An 18,802-nucleotide genomic window follows, 5' to 3' on the forward strand; every position below is an offset into this window, starting at 1 on the left:
GGACCTCTAGCTAGTCATTATTATTCCTCTCTAAGTTTAGGTCTAGACTGCAACAACTAGTGAAAGGAGGGTACTTGTACCTTCACAAAGAACAAGAACTCAGGCTGAAGACATTTGCATGTCTGATTGCACAGAACTATAGCCATGGCTGAGCATCCACCGTTCAACAATCCAATACTGATTTTTTTAAATTAAGGGATACCTCCTTCACAGCTAGATCAGGTACAGCACACTGTGTTAAAAAAATTGGATGAGAAAATACATTCTGTCAACTAAAGTGGTATTTTTTAATTGTGTTGAAGAGGAGATATAACCTAAAACTTCATGAAAAAACAACTTTAATGATTTGTACATGTTCCTTGACAGGAATGTCTTTTAAAAGGGTTGTGTAATTGTGTCTCGGTTTTGGAGACAGACCTTCAGGAGGAAACACTCTGGAGTGAGTGTCTCCTCCAAAGGGAAAAGGGCCTCCCCTTTCCCTCTATCAATGAGACAAATGGGTCACAAGAACTGAAAGTGGGAAAAAGAAACCAAACTGTTTATGAACACACAAACAAAACAGGGCAGAACAGCATAAAAAAAAACCCTCAAAATACAACAAATTCCCGGAGAGGGAACAGACACGCGGGCTCGGACCAGCTGGGCCACCCTGCGGGCCCGCCGGGGCCACCTGCAGGCTCCCCGGGCTGGCGAGGAGGGAAGGGAGGCAGTGAGGCAAAGGGAAGGGAAGGGAAAAAAAGAACAAGAAAAAAAACCCAGCAGAACCTTTTCCCACTAGCCGGAACACAAAGGAAACCCAAAGAGCAGCACAGCGCTCCCGGCACACTCCCTCCCGAGCCCGCAGAGCCCCCGAGCCGCTGGGCCCGGCCGTTCATCGGCCCCGCACTCGGTCCTGTGGCCCCGGGTCCATCGTAAAGAAACAGCGCCTTGGGCACTGAGCGGATGGGTAAGGAATAAAGCGGCTTCGTAACATCACCCCAGGACAAACTGGTCCTCCAGCATATGCAAAATCATAGGTTTAGAGCATCCTTAAACCCCAAGGCATTGGCTGAGCCTGTAAGCTTGAACTACTCACTTGGAGTAGTTCACCTCCAACAGCATCATTTGAAACCATTGGATAAATCAAACAAGGAGAAAGAGGACATTAAAAGGCACATCAGCATCGTAAAATGACTTTGTAGAGGGTTCTTCACCCTCAACAGTGCTCCCAGAATGGCAGCACTTAGAGCTCACTTGGAGCTGACTGAAGGAGGATCACTTTTCTGGGAAACAGGAGTAAGGAATGTAGCCACATTTCTTCCTGGCTCTGAAGACACAGGTAGGGGAAGCAGCTCCCACGGATGTTCTCCCCTCCACATCTCAGTCAGCAATAACCTTCTTTCTTGGCTTGTTTTGTGATCCATCACAGCCTACCTAGGCTTCTGAAAGATGCTCCCCTGCTTGCTGCTACGAAACAAAAGGCATCACAGCAGAGAGGACAGGAAGCATATTAAACAGCTTTAGTTTTTTAAAAAAATGCAGTTGTTTGTTTGTTGTTAAGGTCCACAAACATTGCTGAGAAAAAGGCAAGTATCTAATGCAGAAGACAGAATGCACAAAAGAACACAGTTGGCTATACCGTATTTCTCTTTCTTCATTGTAAAATGGAAGGTATAATAAAAAAATTGTACCTTGCCTCTTCAACACAGTGTTGAATCCTCAAGTTGTATCTGGTTTCATTACTAGTTTCATTAAAAAATTACTGGTTTCATTAAAATCTTTCCACTGAATATCTTTTAAAAATATAAATGTAACCCTTTCACAGCTATCCTTTCTTTATTCTGTTCAATTTAGCACACATACATGATATAATTTTTTAACACCATTCACTGTGGTTCCGTTATGAGAGCAGTAAGGGAAAACTTCACTGTAGAAATAACCATTTTCTGCTGCAGAGATTTTTTTCTCAGTTGTCTGATCTCTTTGATTTCAAAAGAAAGGCCATGAGCTTTATTTTGAAATGGTTGCTGCCATTTATGCCATTGAGGCAATATACACATCCAATCCAAGAAAAAGGTCAGTTGGGTCAGCGAGCAAGCTGGTTAGCGAGCTACTAACTCATAGCCTGTATGTGCAAGCACTTAAGGAATAAGGATTTTAAAGAATGAAGCTGTGATTTCACTACAACCGCTGCTCAGTAGGGATAAAGGAAGCACTCTGATGCTGATCACTTAGAGACAGACAGACTGGCTGACTTGGGTGCCTATAGATGGAGTAAAGTAATCCCCTAGGCAATGACATGTAACTCTCCAGCCACCACCCTCACTACTTAAAATTCTCTGCTTTCCACATAGTATATTACTGCCTGCTTCATCCTGAAGCCTCCAGCTGACTGTGTCATGACAATGTTTCCCTACTGATAGAGCATATTTTATAGATCAGACCATACTGTGATTTTTTGATAGTAGTGTCTCTGTAGCCTTTCCTTAAATGGGTATTTTTTTTTCCCTCTGAGTAAATTAGGTATTAGTTTGTGACACAAAAACTCAGCTTTTTAAAAGTTATGGCCTAGAATTGCTGTTTTATTTCCACCTACTAGTCCCCGCAGCTACTAGGGTACTTTTTCTAAAGACCTTTTTTCCCGTTGAGTGAGGGGACAAGAGTTACTGCAAGAGCTGCAAAAGCCTCTAAAAGGATGACTTTTGGTGCAACTTGGGTACTGAACTACTGCTGTCTTGGAAAATGTCTCCCTTAATGACATGCTTTGGCATCTGTTTTAATTTTAGTTGTGCTGACATAGCAGAGAAGATTTTGTTTCCCTTCATTTTTGTTTTCTCTAGGGAGTTTCCAGAGAATATATATAGCACTCATAACCTTCTCTTACAACACCTGTGAGATGGATAACACTAGCAGCTCCTGTATTCTTTCTATACCTCTAGTCAGATCTATTAAGAAGACTTTTGCTTAGTCTTTGAGAAAGCAAAATATTTCTTTTTTTACTGCCATCCTGAGAAACTGGTTATTTCTCTGCACCATACTGTGATACTGCCTTCAGTCACATCACTCTGGAAAGCATCCACATGTTTTTCTTCTATTATATTATGGTACAAGAAGATTAAAGTTACATATTTCATTTAACGTGATGTTTAGTTTCACATGTTGCTAATCCAGAGCATTTATGCCCAATTAGATACTCAGGAGGTCCTATCACTTAAAGTTCTTCCAACAATCTTTAGAAGAGTAATGTTCATTTTTTAGAACTAGCTAAAATTAAAACCTAAGTCATTGCAAGTTGCATGAACTGTGAATCACAATCTCCATGACTGTAAGTTTCCAGACGTACAGGTGCTGAGTTCTCCTCCAGAGCTTTCTGAAGGGAAAGGACGTGCATTTTCCAGCTATGGAGGGGTCTGCATTAAAAAGAGAGTGCAGTATAGGAATAGTTCTGAATAGCACTGGTACTCAGTGCCATGCCTTTGGTATAAATACATAGAAATAAATAAGTAATGCATTGTAGTGGTTTGGTCTAAAATACTCATTACTGTTTATCTTCTGTGAGATAAGAATTAGGAGAAATGCAAAGCAGGCACCAACTTGAATGAATATAAAGAAGTTTATTAACAGACCTAAAAGAAGAAAAGAAAAAAAAATTATACCACCTTTAGAACTCTCCTCCTCCCCCCACCTTCCTCCCTTCTCCCACTGACAATGTAAAGACAACCCTTAAGATGTTCAGTCTGTTTACCACTTCCATAATAACCTTGTTCAGTCCATTTAGAAAGAGAAGTCTCTTTTTGCTCATGCTATGAAAACAGTATCACAACGAGACAGCCGCCCACTTCCAAATATTGTTCAGTCCATTCAGGAAGAGGAGTCTCTCTGCTTGTGATGTGAGTCCCTTCCCCCGACTTGCAGCTTTTCCCGCAACTGCTTTCGAGGGTCCACTCTTGAAAGTTTTCTGGGGTACAATTTTAAGGTTGAGCTGTTCAGAAACAAAAAAAAACGAGGCCCTTCTCCTTCCCTGGGAGCAAAGGGTCATCTTCATCTTTAAGACTATCTCTGGAAGCATCTCTAGGAATTGAGGTTTTTCTCCTTTCCTCTTTGGAGCAAAAGTCCTCATCTGGTTCATCTCTCTCTGTCCAAACTTCTCATGACATTACAGCTGCGGCAGCACCTGCCTATTGCTTATGAGTTGAACACTCCACCCCCCATATCTTCATGAAATTACAACGGGACACTCTGATATATCATAGCTTCACAACAGACTTTCAGCTTTAAGCATCTCCTCTTTCTCTTCCCTCAGGTTTTCAGCTCTTCACAGCAATAAAAGGGTTAATCTCACCTCGGCCTTGCAGCTGGAATGTGGCTTATCGCTGTTGGTCCCCTGACCTCTGCCGGACAGAGGTGCCGCTTTGCTGAATCTTGGCCGCAGTGGAGAGGGGGGGGTTCCGAGCCGCTCCGGCTGCCCACGGCAAGGCAGTGGGGGGGGTTCCACGGCTGGAACAGGCCCATGGCTCCAGGCTGGCCGTGGCCCGGCCCGGCCTGGCCCAAGCAGGGCCTGGCTGGGCCCACTGGCCCCTGCACGGGGCCTGCAGCCACCTGTCCCAGCACTGGAAACGAGAGAGAGCTTGGGGGGGGAGTTTGTCTATTCTTAAGTGTGGATCACAGAGGCGGTCACAACTTTAAGTGGCTTAAAGAATTGTCCATATTCAAACTGGCCAGCTGATAGGTTCTGTCAGGTGCCAGAGGAAACTGTAAGCACCCCTTAGCAAGGATATCCCTTCCGGGACTATGCTTGCTAACCTATGACATGCATCCAGATCTTGCCTGAATTAGGCACAAAACCAATGCAACTATATAATGACAGTGTGACCTCAGATGGGATTTTGTCCACATAAAATAGTATTTTAAAACAATATCCAAGGATGACTGAATTGCATTAAATCTAATACCTTTTGAAAAATACAAAATTTCATCCACATTTTGGTTTTTTTTGTCTTTTCATTCTCTTAACTGTTTGGGGGATTATTGATCTGATCTTGGATGAGACATACCTGGCTCTGATTTGCATGAATGTGTAGCTTTTGCATCATCTTTCACTCTGTCTTCCTTAGGTATTTCAGTCATACCAAGGGTTGAACATATGAGAACTATGCTATATTTTTAGCTGGCTTCCCCACTTTGCTTCAAGAAATCTCAATATTAACAAAACCAGGATTTGGCCTCAAGGCAGGCAAGGACCACCCCTCGATTCCAGAGTACCTTTTCAAGAGCATTGCTTTTAAAGCCTCTTTTCTCCTGTATGGACTGACAAGCATGAAATCAAAGCGGCTTTCCTTATGACAAAATCAGTGGGCATGTTGTATTACTCCTGTTGCAGAGAATGATTAAGCTCGTTGTAGCCAAAGCAGAGGTTTGTGACACCTAGAAACTGAGTGCACACTATTTAGGGTATAACTAACATTAAATTGCCTTGAATCCAATATAAATGTAATTGAAAGTGTAACCAATAGAAACTCCTAAGTATTTTGTGCCACTGTGATAGCCCAGACATACACAAAACATAAACATTTTATGTATGCATCTGAGTAATGTGACCACCAGCAGGGGAAACAAGTACACATACAGCAACACACAGGAAGCATCCAATCAAGAAAAAATTGATAAATACAAAGACAGATACAAAAGAGATAGATACAAAAGGTTGCAGGGGGTAGGGCATCTTGATGCATACAAATGAAGAATGACTGACCAGAACCAAGATAAACAGTAAGCAAAATAGATGAGATCCCTTTTTCAGGAGGCAGGCAAAGAGCATCTTAACATCAGGCAGCAAGAGAAACAACAGAAAAGGAAGAGGACAGGCCCACATTATGACCAGACTTCCCTTATGGAAGAGCTACCTAGCCTTATTGCCTCCAACTCCATACCAAGACTACCAAGGACTTAGCCATCAGACTTCATGGCACCACAATGCACAGCAGTGATTTGAGGTATCTGTGCTAAAGACAAATAGTTTGGCATACATAGTAAAGATGATTAATATTGTTTAAGTATTAACCATTAGCACAAAATGAGTTGTTAATTAATGTATTTAATAAAGGCTTTTGAGTTTAAAATTGGCTTGCTTTATCAGTCTGCTAAAAACTCCAATCATAATGATCTCTAATTCCCTACATGTAAACACATATTTAGTTGCAAGATTACGCTCTTTTTAGCTTTAATGATCACAAAGTAAGAATATGAACAGTTATCTTTTCTGCATGCTAGGGTAGTCAAATTAAATTTAACTCATCATTGCTGTGAGGGTAGTGTGCCTGAATCCTGTCAGGACATGTGCCTCTTACTCAGTGAAAATTGTTAAGTAGAGGTAATTCGTATAGCAGTGCAAGCATTTTAATGACCAGAAAGTGGAAAGCTGTTTGCAGGACATGTCCTTCACTGGTGTAAGTGGCCAAGCTCCATGGCAGTCCGTCAGACCCAGATGAGGCACTGATCCCACGCATGAAAGTTAACATTTTGCAGTTTGGTCACCTCTCAAATACTTGCTAGCAAAATGTACTCACTGAAAACCCTAGCAACTAACTTTCTGTCTGCCATTTTTAAGGTGTCACTTCTTACATATCTAGTATGGAACCTCCAGCTGCTGTCAACATACGCTCTATTTTTAATCAGCTCTCATTTTGCAAAACCAAATTCTTTGGCATATTAGGAAATGTGCGCATCTCACTGTCCTTCAGTAACTAGAATTTCACCTCCTCTTCCCATTCCACTGTGATTTGTCTGAAGACATTTTTCTTTTGACTTCTGTTCATAAACTTCAAACAGAAATAGTAGTGATTGATTACAGGAGCCTTGTGTTTAATCAGCAGTGCTGTCCGTAAGCCCTAAGCATTTGACTTGCATATTCTTTCATCAGATGCCACATCTTCAACATGACACCAGAAGGATATAATCCAGCTAGTACGCATCAGATGCCATTGTTATTACATTTGTGGGCTGATGCTGTAACTGAAAGCCCTGTCTGCCTGAATGTTAGGCTTACCATTTTTGTGTGTTTACCTGAAAAATTGCTCAAGCATGCCTCTAACACTGCATACAGTTGATGGCTTTTTTCATTTTCATTTTAAAAATCTAAAAATAAAAATTATACTCTACTAGGTATTAGGAAGTTGACAATATCTTAAAATACTTAATAATGCACTCAAGTTTCAATTAAAAGTACACCTGTGACTTGGCAAGCTAAAATAGAATGATGTTATAAAAGATCCCAAAATAAGGTTTTTGTGGGGATTAGAACCAGTTAAGTAATAGTAGGCAAAAGAGAGATTGTTTGAGTTTATAAACTGGTTACTTCTTCCTTGTTTAGACTAAAGGGCTGTGGTTGTCCCATTTCAAACTCCACTGATAGTGCAGTGAATTCTCAATTCCTACAATAACATATTAATATATGTTCCATTAAGAATACACTTAGCATCTCTGATCATGCATTGATCATAATTTCTGAGAGACTTGGTAGGTGTTTGTGGATCTAAAACTTATGATTTTGAGAGACACTTGACATTTTTTCTGGCCCTTGGTCTCAGTGGGAGATAAGGACTGATTAGGATTCCTGCCTACTGGCTTGCTAAAGCCTCCTCTCCTTTTTTGGACAATCCTGTGTAATGTAACATGCAAGAGAAACCCTAGGCAATAACACTACATCATTTAAATCCCTAAGGATTCACATATGTCCTTCATATCTCATCGCATGCCAGGGTAGGCAACTGAGACCATCCTAGGTACTTCTTTTTCTGATCCTAGGGATACCAGGTCTTGGATACCACACCTGTTCTACTACCCACTACATTTTCTGGGGCTTATATACATTGCTAAGATGGCTCATTTTTTCAGTTTACATATTGACCGCACCACTCCCCCATTATATGAAATGCTTCTCCTTGTAGATAGCTCATTTAAAAACATCCTTCAAACAAGCCAGCTTTCAGTGAAAGGCAAAGTAGCATCATAACTTCTAATAGCATAATTACAAATTTTCTTAATAAAGTAAGCAAGTGGAGCTTGGGCAGGAGGTTGTTAGGGCAGAACACACTTAGATTCCTTATGTTTTGGGCTGCAGGCATTACAGAAAATCTCCTGATGGAAGAGTTTGCTGCCCATAAGCGGCTTTATTAGTTTCTTTGGGCATGGAAACGTCCTGTGATTGGACCACAAGACCTCCACTCCATCTGCCTATGCAACTTATGTCACATACAACTTCTTCCTCCCACCTGTGACTAAGGGTGATGCTTTTGCAGACTGAAGTGTCGTCACCTGTTAAGCAAAATATTTAAAATACTTCACACACTGACAAAATGCTCAACAGAAATATTTGAATGGGAAAATGAAAGTGGCTCATTACCAGCTCTGGAGTGAAACCAGACATGACCATAATTAGTCACTGCAGGGTGACATTATGCTTCATGTGACTGATCTCCTCCACAGTCCTTGAGAAAGCTCAACAATTGCCAAATGTAGAAAACAGCATGGTGTGGCTTCTTCATTTGTGCTCTCCATCTTTAGCATTGTATACAATTTTTACTACATATATATATATATATATATGTATATATATATATATATATTTATTTATTTATATTCTATCAGCCAAATAGCTTAACTGGCTTTTTGAATAAAGTGTCCTCTTTGTACAAGTTAGTTTTCTCAGATATGCTTATCAAGACTGGATTCATGCTTTACATAAAAATATCTGGAAAACTGCTCATTGGTTAGAACTTACGGAGCAAGTTTGTCAGAGTGATCTTCAGAACTATAGCACACCAAACTCATTTGATATCAAGCCCTTCGAGATTTGAGACCCTCAAGATTTGAATCAAACCTTGAATTTTTTTTTTTTTTTTTTTTGTTATTTATCAGTAGCTGTAGCTGGATAGTTATGGTTAAGCAATTGAACAGTGAATTTGTATTCTTGGCTAACATTTTATTTCAAGAGAAAGTGAAGACAATTACAAGATGAATGAAAGGCACCAGGAGTGAAGTCAGGACTGATCAATAACTGGGGGAAAGGTAATTCCAGCAGTGGGAGATCCTGACCACCAGCTCAATGACCACCTACTCAAAATGGACTGCAGACTCAAATGGAGGGAAGAATTGTGCCTGCAGACCAATTTAGCATGAGAAGTGAGAGATACAATGAGCAAATAGGGAGTTGAGTATTAATTGACGAAAAAGCTATGGAAACTGTAAACAATGAATGCTGACGCCTTTGTTTCTTAAAATGTATAAGTAGTGTAAAAAAGTAGTGTAAAGTTTAGATGATGTAGGTGCCAGCCTTTTGTGTGCTACCACCCATCTCCCTCCTTTGAGCACACTAGGATAAAAAAAATAGAGAAACCTCAACTCAGTGTGTTAATTGGCACTGGGTAATGAACCCACATTCAGGACAAAAATTTATGTTTGAAGTTGCAAGTGGCAATCAATGAACTGGTGTCTTCATCCCCAAAGACATTTTGACAGATTTTAGCTGTAACACATGGGAAAACAGGCCAAGAAGGACCTACCTCACTTTATTCAACGATGTTCTAAATGGTATTGTGTCACAGAAATTCTTGGATCTTTTGGACACACTAAAATAACTGTTCTTTTATTCCCTCTCAGACAAGCGGAAGCTAGGTAATATAGTGGGGAGATTCTTGGTCTTTATTTTGGATATACATTCCAAAAAATGCCCTGGAAACTGAACTTTTATCTTCAGAAAAGGTTTAGCAATAAGCACGTCTAAACATTGTTTGAAATATCATCTCAGAGTGAAAGCATGAAACTTGTCATGTATTTTTTAGTTGTCAGCAGGGTTCCTCTAGTGGCCATGGGTGCTGATGTTTGACATCTAGGCATTGGAAAATCATGCTTTGTCACATGCTAGGACATGAAAATGACTCCCCAGACAGGACCAAAGGAGCAGATGAGAGCAAATGGAAGACTGATGGCCTTTTTGCTGAAAGCCCTGAAGGTCGGCAGTACTCCACCAGAAATTGGAAATCTCTGCTCCTCAGATTATGGTGATCCTTCTGTAAAGGGGATATCAAATGAAACCACTGTGTTTCTTCTAAATGACCTTCTTGTCTTAGACATTTCAAGCACATGGGGGCTCCTAATATGCTAGTTCACTTCATATAATGACATCAGTGAATGCCAAGTCTTTGGCTCACATATGGACTTCTGTGGCAGAGGTGCTAGTCCTCTGAAGTAATTTCTTCTGCTGTGTATAAGCTCCCATGGCATCTGAACAGTAATTACAAGGACAGATTTAAACAACTGACAGTGGCAATATTACTGAATATATCTATAGCCAATGAGTGTTTTCACTTCTGTGAATTCGAAAAAGCCACTAAAATTGAAAAATGTCTCTTTTTTAGCAGCAAGAAGAGATGGAAGTGCTCTGGGGCTTGTTAGCAAAAAGAAGAATCCAAAAGCATGGTGTTTTTTCCTTCGCTAGGTGAAAAGCACACTGCAACCAACAGGTCACAACATACTGTTTCCTGTTTCTTCAGCTGCACTGTGGCACAAAAGAGAGTGCATTCAAATTGAAAATCTTGAAAAAATAAACTTTGAAACAAGACCTTGAATGTCAGCTAGCAACTGTGTGGTGGGTTGACCCTGGCTGGACACCAAGTGCCCATCAAAGCTGCTCTATCACTGCCCTCTTCAGCTGGACAGAGGATAGAAAATAAACAAAAGGCTTGGTGGAGCTAAGGACAGGGAGAGATTACTCACCAGTTAGTGTTACAGGCAAAACAGACTCAACTTGGGGCAACTAATTGAACCTGTAGGGTAACAGAGTAGGGTAACGAGAAGTAAAAGTAAATCCTAAAACCATTTACCCCAGCTCTCCCTTCTTCATTTCACTCCCCTTTTTCTCTATTTCCTGCTCATCAGCAGCACAGGGAGATGGGGAATGGGGTCTGCAGTCAGTTCATCGCATGTTGTCTCTGCCACTCCTTCTTCCTCAGGGAGAGGTCTCCTCACACTGTTCCCCTGCTCCAGCATGGGGTCCCTCCCATGGGAGTGAAAACTGTATGAATGTCCCCAGTATGAGACCTTCCCACAGGCTGCAGTTCTTCATGAACTGCTCTATCATGGATCCCTTCTATGGGGTGCAGTCCCTCAGGAAGACTGCTCCAGCCTGGATCCCCCACGGGGTCACAAGTCCTGCCAGGAGCCTGCTCCAGCATGGGGTCTCTACTGCGTCACAGTCTTCTTTGGACATCCACCTGCTCCAGGCCTGGAGGTCTCCCTGGGCCACAGATGGATCTCTGCTCCACCATGGCCCTCCACGGGCTGCAGGCAGCTGCCTCACCATGGTCTTCATGATGGGCTACAGAGGACTCTTCCCACAGCCACCACCCCTGCAGCCCCCGTGGCACCAAACACTTGCAGTGCAAACCCAACACAAACTGTCCTAAAGAGCTGTTGCTTACTCACCTCCCTCACTTCCTCTTAGAAGCACCACTGCTTTGAATTCTTCAGTGACAGGCATGTTATTTGCAAAGATTGACCTCAGATATATATTTTAGTAAGAGATGAGCTTGTTCCTTGCCACTTTTGTTATGTTTCCTGATAGAACACAGTAAAACATACGAAAAGATATCTTTCACAAGTATTAGAATAGTGTGAAGATTGCAGATCCAGCGCTGCAGTGTGTTAGGTTTCTTGTAAAGTGCATTATTATAACAGGACAATAAACACAGGGCAATTCTCCTGCTGCAGTAGCCATGATGACTGATAAATTCCTTATATCTGTCTGTGAACAGGGAAACAACTTTCAAGATTTCTAAATTATTTTTTAAGCAAAATTTCTAATCTTACATGCTGATTTTGAATAAAAATTTGAAAATTTAATCCTTGCTTCCAATATTTGAGTTTACTTTCTCTGCCATTAATAAATTCTGAAAAAAAAAAAAAACAATAGTGGGGAAAATGTGTTGCCTTTTGCCTTCAACAAATTCAATGTTTCTTTTGGTATTTTTAGGTTTTAGTATTATCAGAATAAAAATTACTCAGTTTTCCCTCACTACTTCTCTGGAAAGAGCTTATTCTTCAGTACCTGAGTTTTAATTCTAATATTTCATATTTCTCTTACCCATTTCTGCCCAGGACGCCGGCTACTTTGTCCGGCATTTTCGAAAGAAAGCAATTACTAACCTCATCAGTGAAAGTGTACAGATCTTACCCTTTGCTTGAAGATTTAAGAGATTTATGGGACAAATTCCTGTGGAGTTAAGTGTTACAGAAACGACAAATTCATGTCACTAAGTGCTCTTAGTGCCATATTTCTAGCCCACCAATTTTTTTGCTCCCTGGATGCATTACTATTTTTAGCTATTAATCCCAGCTACTCTCTCAGGCAAAACTCCCTCTGGAAGTTTCACAATTCTGCCAAATAGAGAGAATAGAGACCCTGTTTTGAGGTGCTTTCCTCTTTGTTTTTGAAGAGGAAGCAATACTATATATTCTTTGTTGTTTCTATCTGAGTATTTTCTTTATTTCCTAAATGTAAACACATCTGTTATACTTGATGTGGTACCTCCCTGCTAGAACCAGTCTTTAAAAAAAAAATAAGAGCTTAGTCTGTTGATTGTTTTCAGCATCATCTGAAAGTACAACTGCTTTTTGTCATGAGGCAATGACAAAAGGCCACATCAGTCCCCTTTCAACAGGACACGTAGCAGAGTAGCTTTAAAATGCCTGATCAGAATTTAATAATCCAAGCGGAAAATTAAAGGCATGTTAACAGAAAAATGAACAAGAAAGTAAGGATAAGATTCTTCAGTTTAAAACAAAAAAAAAGCGAAAGCAGGCCACAGAATAATTTGTGTTCTTTAGACCTTTTAAATGTTGGTATTTTTAACTGTCATGGACAATAGCTTAGATTGTTAACATCAACAGGCAGGAGATAACCATAGATATAAGGAGTGAATGTCCAAAACTAAGCTTCTGAATTATCAAGCACAGGTCTGCTATTTGCTAGCTAGAACCTGTATGAGCTTGTTGTAAAACACAGAAACACCCTGGATTAAACAGAAGTGGAAGGACCAAATCCTGCAATGAAGAAAGACACGTGCCATACCATAAGAAAAACCCCTTAATTAGGAGGCAGATCATATGTATTTCTACATATATTTAGATGAAGAAAAGCAGGTTTATAAAATAGGAAAAAGGGGAAATTCCTTGAAAATTAACCCAAAAAAGCGCCCAGAGGTGCTTGGGGATTTGGCCACTGACACTCAAGATCAGTAACTGCAAGCACCAGAAAAGCATAAAATCAACACTTTTCCCCCAGCTCTCCAGGATCAACAGCAATCTTCCCAATGAGAAGAAAGTCAAGACTGGGTGAACGTTATGTTGGGAATGAGTGTGTATGCAAAGTTATTAAGGACAATAATGCTGATACCACCACCAGTTTTTAAAAACCTCAGTATCCCAACACACACTGTTTTTTTCATCATGCTCATGACAGTAATACATGAAAGTAAAGTAGAAATAAAACATCTAATAAAAATGCATAACTAGGTTATGTAGGCAGAAGCTTCTGTAAGACACAAACCTACTGTAAACCACTCAAAGCTTAACCAGTTGACCAACAATTAAAACAAATATTTGGTGAATCACAACACATTTTTTCAGTCTCACTTAGAAAGACTCTCTAATATTTGAACATACCAAACAAGATAATCAGGCCTGAAAGATAAGGACAGACAAAACAAATATTGAAGTCAAGACGGAATGCCACAGATGTGGTCTGTTACCAAGCTTGGCTAGCAACACTTCAGAGCAGGATAAATTAAATGAGGTACAGAAAGTTACCAAATCTTTTCTCCAGTGAAAATAATTGTACACATTATGAGATAGAGTTGAATTGTACCCACATTGTTGTTCTAAGATAAAGCTGCCATTGACAGCTGCAGTCAACATCCTGCACTGCCTCAAGGCAAGGTTCTCCTCCCCTGCAAATCTAAAGGAAATTTTGCCACTGATCCCAGTGGAAGTAAAAGCAAATGCAGACAACAAAAAAAGACACAACAAAATTAAAACATCTCCACCACCGATATATTTCTGCAGCCCTCATTGCTGTTCACGGTTTGCCTGCATATTGTGTCACTGTTTGTTTTAACTGCACTAGATGAATGAGTATCTGTAATCATTTAAGTATCATGAAATCCTATTTGTATTTCTAAAGTGACACCACACACTGCTCAGAAGTCTTTATGTGTAGCTCAGAGGGCTTGCTAAATGCATTTGATGTGATTGCTAGCCAGTTCTGTGGGTGCTTGAAGAAACTTAGTCACCTTCAATTGTCTTTGAATCTATGCAGCCTCAGACACTTCATCGAGTGTGGTTAGAACTTGGCTCGAAACTACCATACAGAAAGAGAGACTGTCCTTCCAGATGATTACAATAAATTGCTGAGCTGTATTTGGATTTTAACTACTTTCCCATATGAAAAGGCTATGTGACTTGGCAACTATCATGATCCTAAGAAACCATAATGTCTCTTCATTGCTCAGTTCAAGTGTTTGTAGGACTGGATCCTGGGTCACATGCAGATCTGGGAAATTCAAATACAGTATTTGTGCTGGAATTGCACATGATGGCAGCAAGGTGATAGGACAGGATTGCTGGATGATCAACTATGAGAGCAAGTGAGCCACAGGGAATGCCAAAGGTGGCAGTTCTTCACTGCCTTGCTGTCCAGCTGAATATACAACTATCCCTCAGTGAAGAACTGCTGCCATTTTCTGCTTACAAATAACTGCCAGGGCCTCTGCTTAGGAGTAGGTGCTATGTGTCTTGTGGATCTAGGAAGACTTGGATATGCACCTTTAGTGTGGATAAGTGTAGTGGGATATATTTCTTTGGCCTTGGAGCTGTAGGAGAACAGGTGTAATAACTTTGTTTTGCTCAAGAGAAGGAAGAAAGAAGTTTACATATCTAAGAGTCCATATAAATGTTCAGCATGAAATCCAGCTGAAGAGTCTTCTGTCATACATGGATGGAAAAGCAGCAGAGAGATAAGCATGCTGCTCTAACAACACATGAATTTTGGTTACCATACTTTTGTCGGAATCAAAAATCAGATTCTTCAACGCCTGTAAAAGTCTCAGTAATGACAAAAGAATTGTGGAGATTAAAATGAGCTATCAGTGAGACAATAAAGCCAGATAAATAGTTTGATAGCCTAGCTTAACATTTACCGCTTCATAAACTTGTGATCACCCTTCCCCTGGTGCCATTTCAGGCACAGAACACACCAGCATCACTGAGACTCTTTCAAAGTATTTTAACCAAAGAACTACATGCTCAAAACACTATCAGAGCAACAAAAAAGACATTATCTAGCTTGTGGAATTGTCCCCTAACATTTTGAACAGGAAATTCTGGTTACAGTTTGTTTTGTTCTAGAAGTAGGACCACTGAAATCAGTGTCAGAGACAGACAACCTGACTTGGCCATAAAGCATGGGTAGCAGTAAAGCTATCTCAAATCAGTTTTTGGGGTTTTAATACAGAATGCTCTGTCACACACACCTGAAAAGGAGGAGTGTCCAGAACTCTAAGTACGTGTGGAAGTGTTTTTCATCTGGAAATCAAAGCAACAATGTATTTTATCCAAAGTGTAATCCTGTCCCGGTTCTAAGGTTTCATGCTTTGGTTTTTACTCTTATAATGTCTTCTTCATTATAAATTGAAATACATTTAAATGTATGGCAATCATAAATATGCAATTAGACAGGACAGAATTTGGCTCTTCCAGATCCTCATCCTTTCAGTTACAAACCCATCTTTCTAATGTCAATTCCGTTATCAGATATCAAAGACCTAAAGTGTGAGAGCGATTGCTGGGATGCCTGTGAGGCCGCTCTTCTTGTTCCAACAGCTCGATAACAAGAAAGGATCAGATAGGAAGATCAGTGTAATGGTGAATGTGAATGGGACAACCAATACTGTCTCAGGGGAGTTTTGTCCAAGACTGATAATGCTAAAGATTAAGATAACAATCAGATGGATTAAACGGTAATCAGGCAATTAACGGAGACTTTAGTGGAAAAAAAATCCCCCTGAAAAGCAGTATAAAAGCAGCAGAAACATTTGCAGCAGTGGGGAAGGCAGCTGCTGGTGCTGGGGCAGACAAAGCAGCCGCCCTGCAGGGCATTGCTGGGCATTTGCACTCCATTTCTGTGAAGGACATAGGGGAGGGAACCCCCATTGGCATGTGCCTATGGGACCTTGCAGGGGGGTTCCTCTGTGGCTTGTGGGTCTGGGCTGCAGGGGTGAAACAGGTGAAGGCACAGCTGGAGCACTCTGTCCCACACAGTGATACTCAGGAGAGGGGACATGAGCTTATGACCTTCATACCACATCATCCATTTAGGTGGGAAAGAAGAGTGGGGCAGCATACATAGATGTCATCATAACGTTTGGGGATTATAAATGGGTCTACAAAATTTTTTAAGTGGCTTTCAGTGTTTTGAAAGCACTTAGTATCAGTTTATCTATTATATTGCTGACACTGATCCTGAATGCATAGGATCAATTGCCAATTAATTTCAGGTCACTAAATATGATGGAACACTTTGATCCTGTTTTGACAAAAGAGATTTGAACATTTCTACAGTGCCAGAGCAGTGGATGATGAGAAAAAGAAATCCAGCAGCTTATGTTTGAAACAGTACTTTCAAATAGACCAAAATGTTTCTTGCAGTGAGGTGAGACCCCATCCGTGTTAGGAGGCTTTTGCAACTTTTATGTAGACATATGCCTTCTGCCATGGTCCCAAGCCCTCTCAACACCTCTGTAGTTTCTCATTGTAATTCTCCTTTGCAATGTTAAACAAGGAACATATTTTCATGGTTGATCAGACTGGTGAAAAATCCTTCAAGAGCAGTTGTGATATAGCTGATTCCACTGCCTACCTGCAGCATTATTTGCTTTTGAGCATTTTGAGTCAAGCTGCATCCTAGGGTTCATTATCCCGTAAGTGTGGTCATCCTGTGTGAAGCACGTATCATGCTGCCAAAGATTGTTGTGCCAGCTCTGTACATTGCTTTGATGTGTTGTGATACTAAAAATATATAGGTGTAGCCACAGTAACAACTGAAAAGCAAATGGCTTCTTATTGCAAAAACACTGAAAAGGGGATGTGTAACAGTTGGCGATTTAACCAGGTTGACTGACTAGAGAAAATTGTAATTATGGAAAATTCAGCAGAATTTTCTGCTTTTGGTGACAGTTGCGACCTTGGCTGACATCCAAGCAAATTTTAGCACCAGGTCTCAAATTGGACTACACTAGGAGAAACCTACTAGCTGCTTCCAAGTTTGGTACTGACCTTCAATGACCCCTGAGAAAACCTGCCTGTCCTTCCTTGACCTCTAGCTTACATGTAGTCTTACAGAAATTGCTTCAGATTATGAAGCAATGTCCTTTGGTGACACCAAGAAGACCTGGTAAGGCTGGACCAGAACAGCAGTGAGACCAGAACCCTACTGCTTTCTATCAGCACACATATTGACTTCAGAAACCACCTACCATTTCCTCTGGAAAAACCTCTGAGTACTGACCAAAGATACTACATTGGAAGACCTTTTACATCTGTTGGGCTTGTTACTCAGCTACCAAACAGCTTCTGCTGATTATCCAGCAACTGTCTGACCCATTCCACAGATAAAATAGAACCAGGATCTTGACATGCTATTTAAGAGTGTACAGTAATGTATTTTGAAAGAACATGATGGTAATTTTGTAATACATTACATTCTTCCTCCAGAAACAAGAAGTATTCCTTGTATGCAGCATGGTACAGTAACTCCTCTGGCAGCAGTAAGGGACATGCCTTTAAAAGCAGTGACCTCCTTTCAATGGGGAATGACACTGGAAATAATGAAGTATAAAATCAGTGTTTTTAAAAGTGTGTATTTCAATATTCTGTTGAAAGTGGAAAAAGACCTTTAACTACAGAAATGCTACATCTCAAAAGTCTTTATATTGGAGCTTATGAAAATGCTGTGTATCCAGGAAAATAGCTGTGCAAGCTATTGCAAAAGTTTCATGTTTTGAATCTAAAATTAGATTCAAAACATGAATGAACTAAAGTCTCTATTTTCAGTTTTAGTATGAAAACATTTGGACTTAAAAAAAACCCCGTCTTTTCTGGCTTTCCTGACTTCCCTTCTTCACTGAATAAAAGCACTAGTATATGAACAAACAGTAGAATAGAAAAGTGTCCATCAAACATCACACTTCCTGATGAATCCTCTATAGCCATACCTGATTATGAAGGATATGCAATCCTTTAGCCAGTCTGCTCGATGATGGCATGTACTTGGTCTATTTTGCTACCCAGAATTCAAGAGCCTTTTATGGCAGCTGAAAGGTCCATGATAGTACTTCACACTCCCCTACTCAATGGTACATAAAGGCCAATGCACTCATGCAGAAGATTTTAAAACATTTCCCAAATATGATTATCCTAATGGACTAGTACTGGGTTATTTTCATAAGCTTTGGAGGAAAGGACAAGATTTCCTCCTTAAAACTCCTTGCTGCTGGCAAGCAATCAGCATATCCATGGCAAACTGCAGGGGCCATCTACCACCTTTAACAGCATGCTCCCAAAGATTTTCATCACTACAAGTCAGAGTCTTCCCCAATAAGAACCATCAACCAGAAGTACTGAGGAAAGGCCCATCGTTCACCTCTTATAAGAATGAAAAGCTGGGGATAGGGGAGTGCAAGCTTCGTTTTCTCTAAACCTTCCTTCATGCTGC

This window comes from Aphelocoma coerulescens (assembly GCF_041296385.1).
Source record: "Aphelocoma coerulescens isolate FSJ_1873_10779 chromosome Z unlocalized genomic scaffold, UR_Acoe_1.0 ChrZ, whole genome shotgun sequence".
NCBI classification, from domain to species: domain Eukaryota; kingdom Metazoa; phylum Chordata; class Aves; order Passeriformes; family Corvidae; genus Aphelocoma; species Aphelocoma coerulescens.